At 53.5% G+C, this 13,537-nt stretch overlaps 1 protein-coding gene across 10 annotated transcripts in view; it reads left to right on the top strand.

The window, feature by feature from the left end:
- The window catches only part of APBA2 (amyloid beta precursor protein binding family A member 2), a 153,331-nt gene that overhangs the window by 25,529 nt on the left and 114,265 nt on the right, over positions 1–13,537 (top strand). For all 10 annotated transcript variants that reach the window (XM_074317906.2, XM_074317900.2, XM_019753225.3 and 7 more), the window contains exon 2: positions 4,169–4,273. The gene's annotated coding sequence lies outside the window, so the exon portion shown is untranslated. The remainder of the gene's footprint in view (positions 1–4,168; positions 4,274–13,537) is intronic.

Below are 13,537 nucleotides of genomic sequence, written 5' to 3' on the forward strand. Positions count from 1 at the left end.
TCAGGCCAGGCACTGTGAAATGTGACAGCCTGGAGAGGCCAGGGACCCGGCAAAGGCTGACATGGTTTCTAAGGTTTCCTGTGCTGTCTCCTTGCCCCTCCCCCACCCCCAATAATAAAGCAGTCCTGGGGATAGAAGGTGACAGAACCCAATCCTGAGAATTTACTAATGTCCCTCAATTTGGAGAGAGGGAGACAGTGATGGTGGGTGTGGGAAGGATGCTTCCAGAGCCTTCCTTCCCCAAAACCAGGAGAACCTGTCCGCCAGGGCTGCTGCCCAGGGTCTGTGTGCACTGCATTCTGGGAGAATCCCTTGGCTCCATCTTCCGGTTTACCAGGTGGCTCCTCAATTGCATCCATTCTTACATTGAGCTCTCTGAATATCAACTGCCAGATTTTTTCAAATTAATAGGTTTAATTTTTCCAGCAGTTTAAGGTTTACAGAAAGGTTGAGCAGAAATTTCAGAGAGTTTTCGCACACCTCCTCACCTGCAAACCTCCTAGATGCCCCCGTTACCATCTTGCATCCGTGTGGTACGTAGTTTCCTTTGATGATGTTATTGATGTTGTTATTATTACTATTCTTATTAACTAAATTAGGTTCGGGTCACTCTTTGTGATGTTCAGTCTATGGGCTTTGACAAATGCCTAATAACTCAACGTCCCTCTTGTTTTACTACATTGTAGCCGTGCCCCGGTCTTGCTGGCTTCCTTCCTCCTGTTTTAAGATTGTCTTTGGGTCATGGCCTTTTGTGTCTTGGCTTCCTGTGGCCTGGGGAAGGCCAGGTGCTGAGGTGCTGGCTCGTCTCTGGGGATTGGTGCTCCTGTGGCATCCTGGACCCCCCACCCCCAAATCTGGACCCTGCTGTGGTCTCAACACCCTCCCTTGCCGCTTCCATCCCCCTCTCCCAGCACAGGGACCACTGTGTAGCAGGGAGGGGCTGGCAGACTTAGCTGCCCCACTGGTGCCCCGACTACTCAGCCCAAATAGTAATTAATAAATCACAGCGAGTCTGTGCGAGATTCTGAAAGGCAGTCAGGTGAAGCCAGGTGGCCACCCCCGGCCGAAAGGATGTCCCATGCTCCCCATCACCAGTTTTTCCTCCTTAGTCCCTCTTGGAATCCATGGCCTCTGTCTTGGAACATTCTGGCAAGTTGTAGTATTTTAAAGGAATGCCTGAGTGGGAGTGGGTGTGTGCGGTGGGGAGGGGCTGCCGGGGCCCTGTGTCCCCGTGATGCACCGAGAGGGGGTGGCAGTGTGGAGGTCAGTGGGGGCTGCCGCCACAGACCATTGGGGGCACGTGAACTGTCCTCCTCCTGTGGCCTCGTGTGTGCAAGGGAGTAAGTGTTCACATCCCTGCTCGCTCATGGTGAGGACGCGACTGGAGAGGGAGGTGGGCAGGGATATGAGGTGGTTTCAGTGTGCCAACCAGCATCTTTTTGTTGGAACAGGAAGTAGCCTGGATGTGGGTGTCTCAGTTGGAACAGACTGTTCTCTCATGGGCCTGCAGGGAAGCTCCCAGCTGTGGCCATTCAGAAGGCAGAGCCTGAGTCCCCCCCTCCCGCCTCCCTACAAGCCTGGTAGCCCCTGTAGCTGGAGGTCTGGGTGGGGAGGTGGTTTCCCCTCGAGCAGGTGGGAGCTGAGCTTCCAGGTCACGTGGAGGGGGCATTGGCTCACCCTCAGCCCATGCCTGGTACGTCTGAGGGATGAAGGAGTGAGTTGTCGCAAACACGGTGGGGGGCTGGTGGGGCAGCTGCAGGGAAAGCCCCCAGGCCCTGGGTGGATGGCCCTCTGCCTTGCTGAGCATCTGCTTCTGAGCGTGTCCTGGGGGCCGTCTGTCACTGAGTCAGCACTCAGCCAGTCGCCGTTGAGCACTGTTGTGGTGTAGGTGGGGGACACGTCACAGGACACAGCGGATGAGGTGCGTCCCGAAGGCTCAGGGCAGGACGAGGGATGAGCCTTGGTGGGTGGGCGTGGGCCGTGGCGTCTGAGGGGGCGGGGATGCTGAGGTCAGCACTTCCCAGGGGGCAGGACTGGCATGTCTGGGGACCGGCAGAGCCCGTGAGGCTGGGGCAGAGGGAGGCCGGAGGGCATGGAGTTTGGGCATGGGGGCCTTCTTGCTGGCTTGAGAGCTTCTCCTCCGGGCAACAGGGGGCCGTGGTGGAGGAAGCTGAGGAGAGAAGAATATGATCTGACTTATGACTTAAAAGATTTTAGAGCAGCTTTATTGATGTAATTCCCATACCATAAAAGCACGCTTTACAGCGTACAGCTCAGTGGTTTTTAATGTACTCACATGTTGTGCAACCATCCCCGCCATCTAATTCCAGAACATTCCCACCTCCCGTACCCCTTAGCAGGCACCCCCATTGCCTCCTGCCCACCATGTGCCCACATCCTGGACCCATTGCTTCCTGCCCACCATGTGCCCACATCCTGTGTGCCCCCAGATTCATATGTTGGAACCTAATGCCCAAGGTGACGGTGCCGTTGAACTGCACGGGTCCACTTACACTCGGATTGAAAACATTTCAGACCTCAGCGAGGCTGGGATGTGGGGGGCCCGGGACTCGGGCCCAGCTGGACACTGAGGGTCTGAGCTGCCCTGGGAGCCTCTGCTTCCTCGCCTGCAGAAGAAAGGGCTGGACTTGGGTGCTTCCCGCTCTGGGCTGTTGGTGGCATTCTTTCAGGGCTTGTTGTGAGGGGACAGTTGGATCCAGTATTCAGGGCCTGTGTTCTTCCCTCCGGGCAGCTTGGAGAGCCGGAGCCTCGTCAGCGTTGCTGTGTGTGCTGGTCGGCCTGCTGGGCTGGTGGGTGCTGGCTGTGGCATGCACACGTCCTGCTTTCCTCCTGGGCGGAGGGCGGACTCATTCATTCCACGAGTGTCTAGTGAGTGTTGATGGAAAGTCCCTGCCCTCACAGAGTTTACTTTCCAGAGGGGGAATGCAGACACTAATCAAGATAAATAAAAGGAATATGTCACATGTTAGGTGGTGATAAGTGCCAGGGAGAGAGACACACAGCGGCGGAGGAGGCCAGGAAAGGCTGGGTGGGTGGGGTTGTGGGTCTAAGTCCCCCTGTACCCCCCCAGTCAGGGAGGGTGATGTATAGGCAGCAGCATGTGGGAGAGGAGGGTGGGAGCCGAGTGGACAGTTAGGGGAATGGCCTGTGCAAAGGCCCTGGGGTGACACCTGTCTGGTGTGTTTGAGGAAGAGAGGGAGGCCAGGTGGCTGGTACTGAGGGAGTGAGGGCCCAGGGACAGCAGGAGAGGTCAGTAGGGAAGGTGGAAGGGGTGGGTGTCAGATTGTCACGATAGGAGACAAGGATGAGAGCGGCCAGGGCTCAGGTGCTTGATGTGGGGCCAATAGCTCCGTGCTGCCATCATCCTCGGAGAAAAGGAAACGGTGGGTGATCCCTTAGACTCCCAGGGCCGTCAGTGGCAGAGCTAGGATGTGAGCCAAGGTGTCTCTCTCTGCAGACATCCCGGTGACGCTGTTCCGCCAGCTGCTGGCTGAGCGCTGGCGCCCCCACGTGTCAGGGAGGAATCAGTGTCCCTCGCACACAGGGTGACGCTGCCTGCACGTCCGCGCGCGACCACATGGTCACCTTTTCTTCAAAAAGGTTTTGTTTAGTGCGTTGTTTTGTAGAATTCCTCCCGTATGTGGAAGAGTAGCCCAAGTGACACCATGCCTTGTATCTCCTGTGGCGTTTTGCTACTGTGGGAAAACACGTGGGGAACAAACCTTGCAGGATGTATGTTTCCTGTGAGCGCAGCTAGAACCTGAGGTGTTGATGCCACAGGTTCCCGTGTGAGGGTCTGAGACACACATCTGCACGCTCTGAGACCGAGGTCGGCTCTCCGGGCATCAGGCCTCTTCCTCACCCGAGCCCTCTGACCTTCGGGAACAAACGGGGTTCACCCGAGAACTCGGGGAGTCTCATGATCAACTTGGGACTCTGATTTTCAAAATGCTTGGCGGTTCCACAAAACCTGGGGTTCTGATCTCGGATTTCAGATCTACTTTGGAGGTTATGGCCCAGGGAGCTGTTAGCCACTCAGTTTTAGTGTGTGATTCGTCACTCTGATGGGCGAACACCCCTCCGTTCATAAGTGAGTGAGGTACGTGTGCGCCCCACTGATGCCCCATTTGTGCCTCTTTCATTCCAGCCACGGAATTTTCCGCACTGCTGAATCTCGCGTGGGCAAGCCCGCCGTGGAGACCAGGACTGTCCAGCGGATGGCCGGGAGCCCTCGTGGGCCTGCAGATTCTGAGTGAGTAGGGCCTGTGGCAGTCACCACCGTGCGGTGCCCGGTGGGTCATTCATCTCCTCGTGCATCTCAGCCCCTGTGCTACGTGGGAGCCGGGAGATGCGATGCGGTCTGTGGCCTTCACCGCGCTCTAACAAAAGCTTAAATGCAGTCACAGGAAGTTTTTGAGTTTGTTGATTTTTCTGTATTATTTCCCTGTTTTCAATTTCATTAATGTATGCTCTAATTTTTACCTTATTTCTTCTCCTTGGTGTACGCTTACATTGTTCTTCATCTCATTTCCTAAGGTAGAAGGTTAGTTATTGATTTTAGATCTTTCTTCTCTTCTACGATAGACATTCAATGCTAGAAACTTCTCTATAGCCACTGCTTTTGCTACATTCTACACATTTTGACAAGTGGTATTTTCATTTAGTTCAACAAAATTGGAGAAGTGCCCCTTGATGTTTCCTTATTGACCCGCGTGTTATTTTGAATTGTGTTGCTTGATTTCCAACTATTTGGGGATTTCACCTGTTTCCTGTTACTAATTTTAGTTCAACTCCATTCTGGTCGGGGGAATACGCTATATAATTTCTGTTTCTTAAAAACTTGTTAGGGTGTGGTTTATGGCCCCAAATGTGGTCTGTTTTGGTGCTTCGGTCTGAATATTTATGTCTCCCCGCCACCAATTCATGTGTTGAAATCCTAACCCCCAAGGTGATGGGGGCTTTGGGAAGGGATTGAGTGAGGAGGCAGAGCCCTCAAGATGGGATTGGTTTCCTTATCAAAGAGACCCCACCCACGCCTGGCCCCCTCTGCCCTATGAAAATGCTGTGAGAAGTCTGAGATCTGGTAGAGGCCCTCACCCAGCTACGCTGGCACCCTGCGCTGGGACTTCCAGCCTCCAGAACTGTGAGAAATAAATGTTTGCTGCTTATAAGTCCCCCAGTCTGTGGTGTTTGTTACAGCAACCCAGACGGACCAGACACTTGATGGATGCTTCATACGACCTTGAGAAGAATGTGTACTTTGCTGGAAAGTTCTGCCAGTGTCAGGCAGACCCAGTTGATGGGTAAGGCTGTTCCGGGGGACTATCCTTGTTGGATTTCTGCCTGCGTGTTCTGTCAGTTATGACGGGGTGTTGAAGTCTCCAGTTGTAATAGAGGATTTGTCTCCTCTCAGCTCTGTCAGGGTTTGCCTCACAGAGTGTGATGCTCTGTTTTAGGTGCATCGCCATTTAGGTTGTGATCTCTTCTTGAGGAGGATTGAGTTGAATTACATATCGTTACGTGAGGGCCCCTCGTTATCCATAATAATTTCCCTTGTTCTGAAGTCTGCTTTGTCTGAAATTAACACGGGCACGTCAGCTTTCCTTTGATTGGCCTCGGTGAGGTACATCTTTCTCCATCTCTTTCCTTTTAACCCATCAGTCTTTATATTTAGAATGGGTTTCTTGGGGACAGCAGATAGTGGGGTCTTTTGTTTTTATCCCCTCCGACAACTTGTCTTTCCATTGGTTTTATTTAGACCGTTCACCTTGAAAATGATGACAATAGCCCCCCCCTTGTTCACAGGCTCACTTTCTGTGGTTTCAGTTACTTGCAGTCAGCTGTGGTCAGGAAACGTTGCATGGAAAATTCCAGAAATTAACAATTCATACGTTTTGTATTGCTCACTGTTCTAAGTAGCGTGATGAAATCTCATACAGTCCCGCTCCGTTCCACCTGGGATGAGAATCAGCCCTTTGACGAGCATTTCCTTCTATTAAGTATCCGTCTCCTTTATCAGATGGACTGTTATTGCAACGCTTGTGTTCAAGTAATCCCTGTTTCACTTAATAATGCCACATTCACATAACTTTTATTACAATATATTGTTATAGTTGTTCTATATTATGATTCGTTATTGTCGTTCATCTCTTATTGTGCCTCATTTATAAATTCAACTTGGAAAATTTTTGGCCATTATTACCTCAAATATTTTTCTTCTCCATTCTCTCTTTGGTCTCCTATTGGTATTTGTATGTTATGTCTTTCGATATCATCCCACAGTTCTCGGATGCTTATCCCGTATCCCCTGCCCTTATTCTTTTTTTTTCCTATGCATTTCAGTTGGGGAAATTTCTAATGACCTATCTTCAAGGTCACTGATTTTTTTCCTTAGCCATGTTGAGTCTACCCATGAGCCCATCAAAGGCATTTTTCATTTCCATCACAGGTCATTTTTCACAAAACTTCTAGGATCTCTTTATGATTCTTTCTTAGAGTTTTCATCTCTCTGTTTACATTACCAATCTGTTTTTGCATGTTGTCCGTTTTTCCCATTACAACCCTAACACATAGTTATTTTATATTCCCAGTCTGATAATTCCAAACTCTGTGTCATATCTGAGGCTCGTTATGATGCTTGCTTCATCGCTTTAGACTCTGGGTTTTTTTAATTTTTAGTTTTCAGTTGGCCTTCAACATGATTTCTAAGCCAGGCCTGTTATACCGGAAAATAGGAACTAAGGTAATAAGCCTTGAGTGCGAGGATTTATGGAAATCTCAGTAGGAGTCGGGTTGTGTCACGTCTGCTGTAGCTAGAGGTGCCAGAGACTTCAGGCTCCTCCAGGGTCCTTAGCTTTGCCTCTGCTCTTGACGTTGGGCTTCCCTCAGTCCCCTTAGAGTCTGGTCTTACAGACTCGACCACGATGGAGCCCTGTTGGTATGGTGGTGGAGTATGGGGGAGGGGAAGCATTCTGTAATGGGGTGGAATCTCCATCTGTAGGTGGGTCTGTGTTCCCAGCTTGGATCCTCCTTTTCCAAGCCCCTAAGAGACAGAGAGGCTGGAGGCTTTCAGTGTGAGGAACACACTTTCCTCCTGGCTCTGAGACAAGGTTCTGGGCAGCAGGCCTTTGTTATGGAGAAGGCTGTGGGTGTGTGTCACCATGGTTACTTTCCCTTCCCTCTGCCAGAGCCAAGAGGAGCTGTTTCTTGGCCCCCCAGGATTTTCGAGGGGTGGTCTGCAAACTCAGTTCACTGCTGGGTCCAAGAAAAGGCATTGATTTTCCGTTTGTCCAGCTTGTTCTTACTGTAAGGATGATGACTTCCGAACTCTTTCCATGTTGCCGCTGAAACCCAGTGCTTTCCCCGCTTTGATTCCCGCGTGACTTTGCACCACCTGGAATTATGTTCTCCATTTGGAGGTTCACTTGTGTTGCCTGTCCTCTCCATGAGAACATACACTCTGAGGCCATTGGAGTGTCGTGTGTTTGTCCCCTCTCATGCCCACACCCAGAGGAGTGCCTGGCACATTCTGAATGAATAAACCAAAAGTGGTAGAGAACAAGTGCACGCCACCTGGGCACAGGTGGCTGCGACCTTGTAGGTCTTCTCTTGTGCATTGTGCTTTTGGTGAATTCGAAGCACAGAGGATGGTTTCATCTGCAAGTGGGAGGTTTCCAGATGTCCTCACTGGGTAGAGGAAACAGGTACCCCTGGAAATGCAGGTCTGTGATGCTGCTTGCCTCTCCCAGTCTTGAAAGTGGTGCTCGTGGCGGTGCTGGGGGCCAGGGCCTCCCTGGGTGGCAGGGCTGCCCAGCCAGCACAGGTGCAGGTGGGCTTTACTAGAGTTCTTCAAAGTTGCCACTTGTTTTGCCATCTTACTATGGGTGAACCTTCCTTCCCACCCCATTCTCTACATTCCCAATACTTTGTTTCTGGGGTTGCAGTAGTGGGCCTTCCACACATCCAGAAAAACATCACCCCCATTCTCTACATCTTGTTGACAATCCCAGCTCCAGTATCGATTCTCGTGAACAGATTTTTAAACCCTCGCCATCTGTTCTGCTCTTAATTACAAGTGTGACAGATATTATTTTTCTGCCTCCATCAGGGGAAGGGGGAAAATATGTATTTGTAAAGACCACAGTTCTTGTACGAGGAAGCGTGGCTTGGCAACCCACTCACTAAACATAAAGTTGCTTTTGCCCCAGATTGAAGCGTTTATCTTGTTTTACTTAAAGGGTGATATTGGCCCCCTTGCATCTATATGTAGAGGAGCTAGGAGAAAGTCTGGAGAGGCCGGGTCAACACGGAGGCCCAGAGGTCGTGTCCCCCACACCTGTCTGAAGCCCCAGCCCCGCCAGTACAGGGTAGAAATGCACTGGCAGAGATACACCCTGGCCCCAGAAGCCAGCCCAATTGCAGGACTGTTTTCCTTCTGTAGAAATTTGTGAGGTTGGTTCAGGCTGGCGTTGAGCTGGTACTACTGACCACCACGCTGTGGGACCGGATGGCAGCTTCTGCGCCTGCATCCTGCCCAGCAGATGGATGTGGGCAGTGTTTCCTGTGGCTCTAGACTGGGTTTGGGCCAAATACTTAGCACATAGCACGCGGCGCCCATGGAGTTTGGGGGCTGGAGGACAGCAGGCTGAGAACCCTGTTGGAGAGAGGTATGTCATGTCTCATACCGCCTGTGAGGCCACTGGCGTCCCCGAGACATCCCAGCCTGACGCCACTGTACCCCCTACAGGAATCACCTGGGCTGCATAACAAACAAGTGAGAAGCAACTTTCTTTTCACCCCCACGGTCCTCTGAACCTGCCTCGGGGGCCTAGATCTTTCTGTCCAAAGGAACCTTCAGGGAGGTCCTGGAGCTTTCTGTTGTTCTAAGGCAATAAAATTCTCTTTGGTTACTTTCAGTGCCAGGAGCAGTCTCATTTCAGTAAGAAAAGCGAGTAATCATAGCATCTTGGGAGCATTTCCCACCCAGCTGGAGCCTGACCCGTCTTGGGTGCTGGCCGCGGACAGAGGGCTGTGCCTGCATCCTCTCTTCTCGGGCCTCTGTCCCGCTGGCCAGGGTTGGGCCCCGGAGAGCAGTCTTACCACTCAGGGGCTGCGTGGCTCTCTCAGGGACCAGCGAATGGTGACCTCTGACTTGTCCTCTCAGGGGCACTTCCGTGGTTTCTCTTCTGAGAACTTGCAACTCATCCCTGGGACCCAGGGGACACGCCTGTGACTGCCGCATCCGTCCCCTGTATTGTGTCCCTTCAGGTCTCTCGGGCAGTCGTGGGCTGGCCGTGCCCCACACCCTCAGGCAGCAGGCAGCTCCTCCCTGGGCAGTTCTTCTTCCTCCTTTGCCTGGGAGCTTCGGCCGTGGCCTTGGTCTCTCGCCTGTGGATTCTTAGGAGACCCAGGCGCCAGCCCTGCAGACCCTGGGGACCTGCGCAGCTGTCTGAAGGGTCTAGAAGCCCTGCTCCAGAGGTAAGAAAGAGCCACGTGCCCCTCCTGTTGCAAAAGCACCACCCCCTTCTCCTGATCTCATGGAGGCCAGAAAGTTGGGAAAGCTGGCTTGGCAGTAAGGTGGGGGTATCATTCGGTGGAGGACGTGGGTGTGCCTGCCACTTCTGCCAGCTCTCTGGGGATGCAGGACGGGTCATGTTGAACACCTGTCCCATAGCTGGTGGCCTCCTGGGAGAACCAGCCCCAAGTTGATCATTCTGGATCTCTTGGACTTGCAAGGAGCCCAGGCATGGGAGGTTACGGGGGTGCAGCCAGTAAAAGGCCACTGTGAATCAGAGGCAATGCCTCCTTCCGGTAAAGCAGGGCTTGCAAGGGGTGACCTTGCATCCTTGTCCCCTGTCCTTGGGGACCTGATGCTGACACCATGGATTCGTATCATCGCCGTACTTCCAACAGGGCAGCGCTGCTCCTTCAGGAGATGGTGGAGAGACACGCTCATTTTGCAAAGCTGGAAAAACAATGACCGTTTCTAGTGTGTTGAGGGGGCTCCACACATTGCAGGAGCTGTTTGTTTCAGTGAGGGTCCAGAGTGGTTCTCTTCAGGAGCTCGGTGTCCTCTAAGGGTTAATAGGCTTGGAGAGGGGAGAGCTTTATGTTTATTCAAATTAGCAGTAATTTAAAATTACAATTATAGTCGGATTGTATGTACTTGGGGGTCCCACTTAAAATCTCTGGAAATAATTGCAGAACCACATTTTGGGAAGTTATATTAAAAAGCACAGATGTTGGAGTGGAGGAAGGTCCCCGTGGGTGAGCCTCAGCCCCGATGGAGAGGGCGTCCGGGGAAGCAGTGCCCCTCCCCGCCTCCTGGCCTAGCTCTGGGCAAGGCTGCGGTGAAGCCCCTTTAAACACAACGCTGCCAGGTCCAGCCCTCCTTTCTGAAGTCCTAGGAAGCAAAGGTTACGGTCACCACGGCCCTGCTGTCAGTCAGTCTCTGCCTCTGGTGAGGCATCTGTGGGAAGGGAGGGGTATAACTGATGTGGGGAGAGCAGGAGGGGTGGTGAAGGCGGGCTTCAGGGTGGTGCGGGCAGGTGGTGGCATCAGACTTTCTCCAAGCTTTTCCACACCCTGTAGCTCCTGGTGGGCCTGGTGGCCCTGTACAGCCCACAGTGCAGGGGGTACTGGATTCTGTACCCCTATATGAGTGCAGGCTCTGGGTGTGGTGGGTGCTGACCCATTACAGACGGGTTTAAAATCTGAGGGTGGTCCTCCCCGGGGAGCTCAGAGTGCCTCTTCCCTGCTCATGCACAGGGCGTGTGTGCTTGCCAGCCACTGGGTGGCCTCTGGGCCTTGACCCGTGAGCACTGGGGCTTGCTGGCCAAGGCGGGTGGTGTCCCAAGGGGCCTCGCAGCCTCCTGGCTCTCAGTCCTGGGGCCGTCACTGCTGTCCCCTACCCTCCTCCCATCCTGCAAAGCTGCTGGGCAGGGCAGCTCAGGGAGAGGGGAGCCCCTCTCCATGCTCTCCAGGCATGACCTGCTGGATGCTTCCAGTGTCTTCCATGGCCCAGGGCGCCTGGCACAAGAGCTTCCCGCGTGGCTCACAATGACACTTGCAAATGCTTGTTTGTGGCACTTCTTGGCACAGAGTAGTTTGCTCTGCAGCATTTGTGAGGCCCCTCAGGACGCACCGGTGTGTGCAGCTCCCTAGGACCTCCGTGCCCAGGCTGGGCTGCACGTGCAAGGACAAGGCAGGGAGTGCATGGCTGTTACCCACCTGTTGGTAAACTCGGGGAGAGAAAGTGCTGGGTAGAAAGTGAGTGGGGCAGGTGGCCGGCTCTCCATGGCCTCGGGAATGAAATTCAGGAACTTGGGCTGTGTCCTGGGCAGTGGAGTCGTTGCAGGGTATGAGCCAGGGAGAGGCTGGTTAGTCCTTGCTGTTTGTGATTCTGAGAGTGGGGTCTGGTGTGGCGTGGGAGGTGGCACCAGAGGCTACACACACCTTCCCATAGGGGGCACCAGGGGCCAGTCGTGGGCTCCGATGGTGCAGAGCAGGCACCCACTGTCTGGGGTCCTTGTCTGCTCTGTGGTCGAGGGCTGGTGGCTGAAGCGGTGCTCTCTGGGAAACAAAGAGGGAAGAAGTGAGGAGGCAGAGCGAGGGCCATGCAGTGACCACTGAGGCCCCCCAGCCCAGGCCTTAGTTCTGGGCCTTTTTGTTGCTGGGGCTGGTGGTGGCTCAGGGCTGTCACATGTCAGCCCCAGGGCTTTATCCCCAGAGGCATAGAAGATGGTCACCCCTGGGGGACCCTGTGTGGCTTGGCTGCCCAGGGCTGTCTGGTCACAGCTTTCCTGTCAGAGAATAAGGCCAGAGAAAAGGAAGAAGAACATTCAAGTGGACAGCAGTGACCCATGGGACCTGCTCTATGAAAGAGCCTTGTCCTGCTACATCAGTTAGGACTAAGTTCGGCTGCAAAGGACAGAAAATGCAGAGTAACAGAGTACCTGTAACAAGAAAGAAGTTCATGTTTTTCTCACTTAAGAGAAGCCCAGAGGTGGGCAGCCTCATGGGATTGTCGGGCCCGTAGACCCTTTTGTATCTTTTTGCTCCACTGTCTTAACACATGGCCTTCATTGTAAACCACTTGACAGTCCAAGGTGGCTGCTTGCGCTCCAGCCATCAGGCTTATGTTCCAGGCAGCAAAAGGAGGAATGGTGAGCAAAAGGGACCCGCCACCAAGCTGAGTAAGCTGCCTTTAAGGATCCTTCCTGGGAGTCCCTGTTGAATTTGTTTATATATTTTTTGGGGCCAGAAGCTAGTCACATGGCACCAATGAGCTAAACGGGAGGCTGTGTAGTGAGCCTAAAATCTGAGTTCTGTTCCTAAGGAAGAGAGTGGAGATGGGTGCTGGGTAGCCCTCCCAGAAATGCCTGTGCTCCTGTATCGCTCCGCTCTGAAGTGAGCCAGCCTGTCTGCGTGCCTTCCTTCCTCCTTTCCTTTCCCTTTTTCCTCTTTCCCAAGCATTTGCTGGTGCCCTCTGCGTGCTGGGCTCTGGTGGTCCAAGATGAATATGAGAAAAAGAGTCATGCACTTCCTGGGCTCGGCTCGTGCCTGCCCTGAGGCCTGGACACTGCTGTGGTCAGTTCTGCAGTGTCCCCCGAGAAGAGTGGGGGGCAGGGGAGGTGCAATAGAAACACGTGTCTCACGAATCTATTTATGCAGAAAGAGAACTCAGTTGACAAACAGCAAAGCACTCTTCCCGGCTCTACCTCCAGTGAACCCGTCATTGCATCCAACACAGGCCTGCTGTGTGCCCGGCGCTGGTCTACAGGCCACCTGAGCCAGCGTCCAGCATGCTCTACCAAGGGGGCAGCGTACTGCTGGGAGGGGTGTCAGAGGGGTGTTGTGGCGGGGTATGTGTGGCTAAGGTGCCAGGGACTTCCTGTCGCCTCCCCCATCTGTGTGGGCTCCGGGAGGAAGGGCAGCGTCTCAGGATGTGTTGAGATGGTCATGCTTAGGTGTGCTGTCCTCCGAGGGACAGCACCCCCTCCTGGCCATTTTGCACATCGCAGGATGTGTTTGGTGTGTGGGCTTGACCACTGTGGGCAGGGTTGGATGGAGTGTGGCTGCTCTGGGAGGGCCCGGTCCAGGTTCCCTCAGTTCCCGAAGGTTGCACATCAGGGGAGAAAGGGCCCCCTGGGGGCTGCTCGCTCTGCCATGAAATGCCTGGTCCTGCAGGGCTGGCCACTTACCCTCTCGGCGTCCCAGGTAACCCACTGTGGACGGAGGGCGCTGCACCTGGTCCTGGGGCTACACCTGGGTCCTGTCCACGCTGCCCGGGGCGGCGTGTGAACGACCTCTGTGTCTGGATTATGGAGGACAAGTGCCTGCTCTCATCGGAGGTGTGTGTTTCCTGTTGTTTTTTGTTGTTGTCAATCACCTTTGAGTTTTAGAACAGGTTCAGATACATAGAAAAGTTGCCCGGATAGTACAGGCTTCCTGTGTGCCCCTCACCCAGTTTCCTCCTCTTGTTCACCCGGTACGTTTGGCACAGGAAGTAGCCAGC

This window comes from Rhinolophus sinicus, chromosome 13, assembly GCF_057876585.1.
Source record: "Rhinolophus sinicus isolate RSI-liver-muscle chromosome 13, RSI-T2T, whole genome shotgun sequence".
NCBI lineage: Eukaryota > Metazoa > Chordata > Mammalia > Chiroptera > Rhinolophidae > Rhinolophus > Rhinolophus sinicus.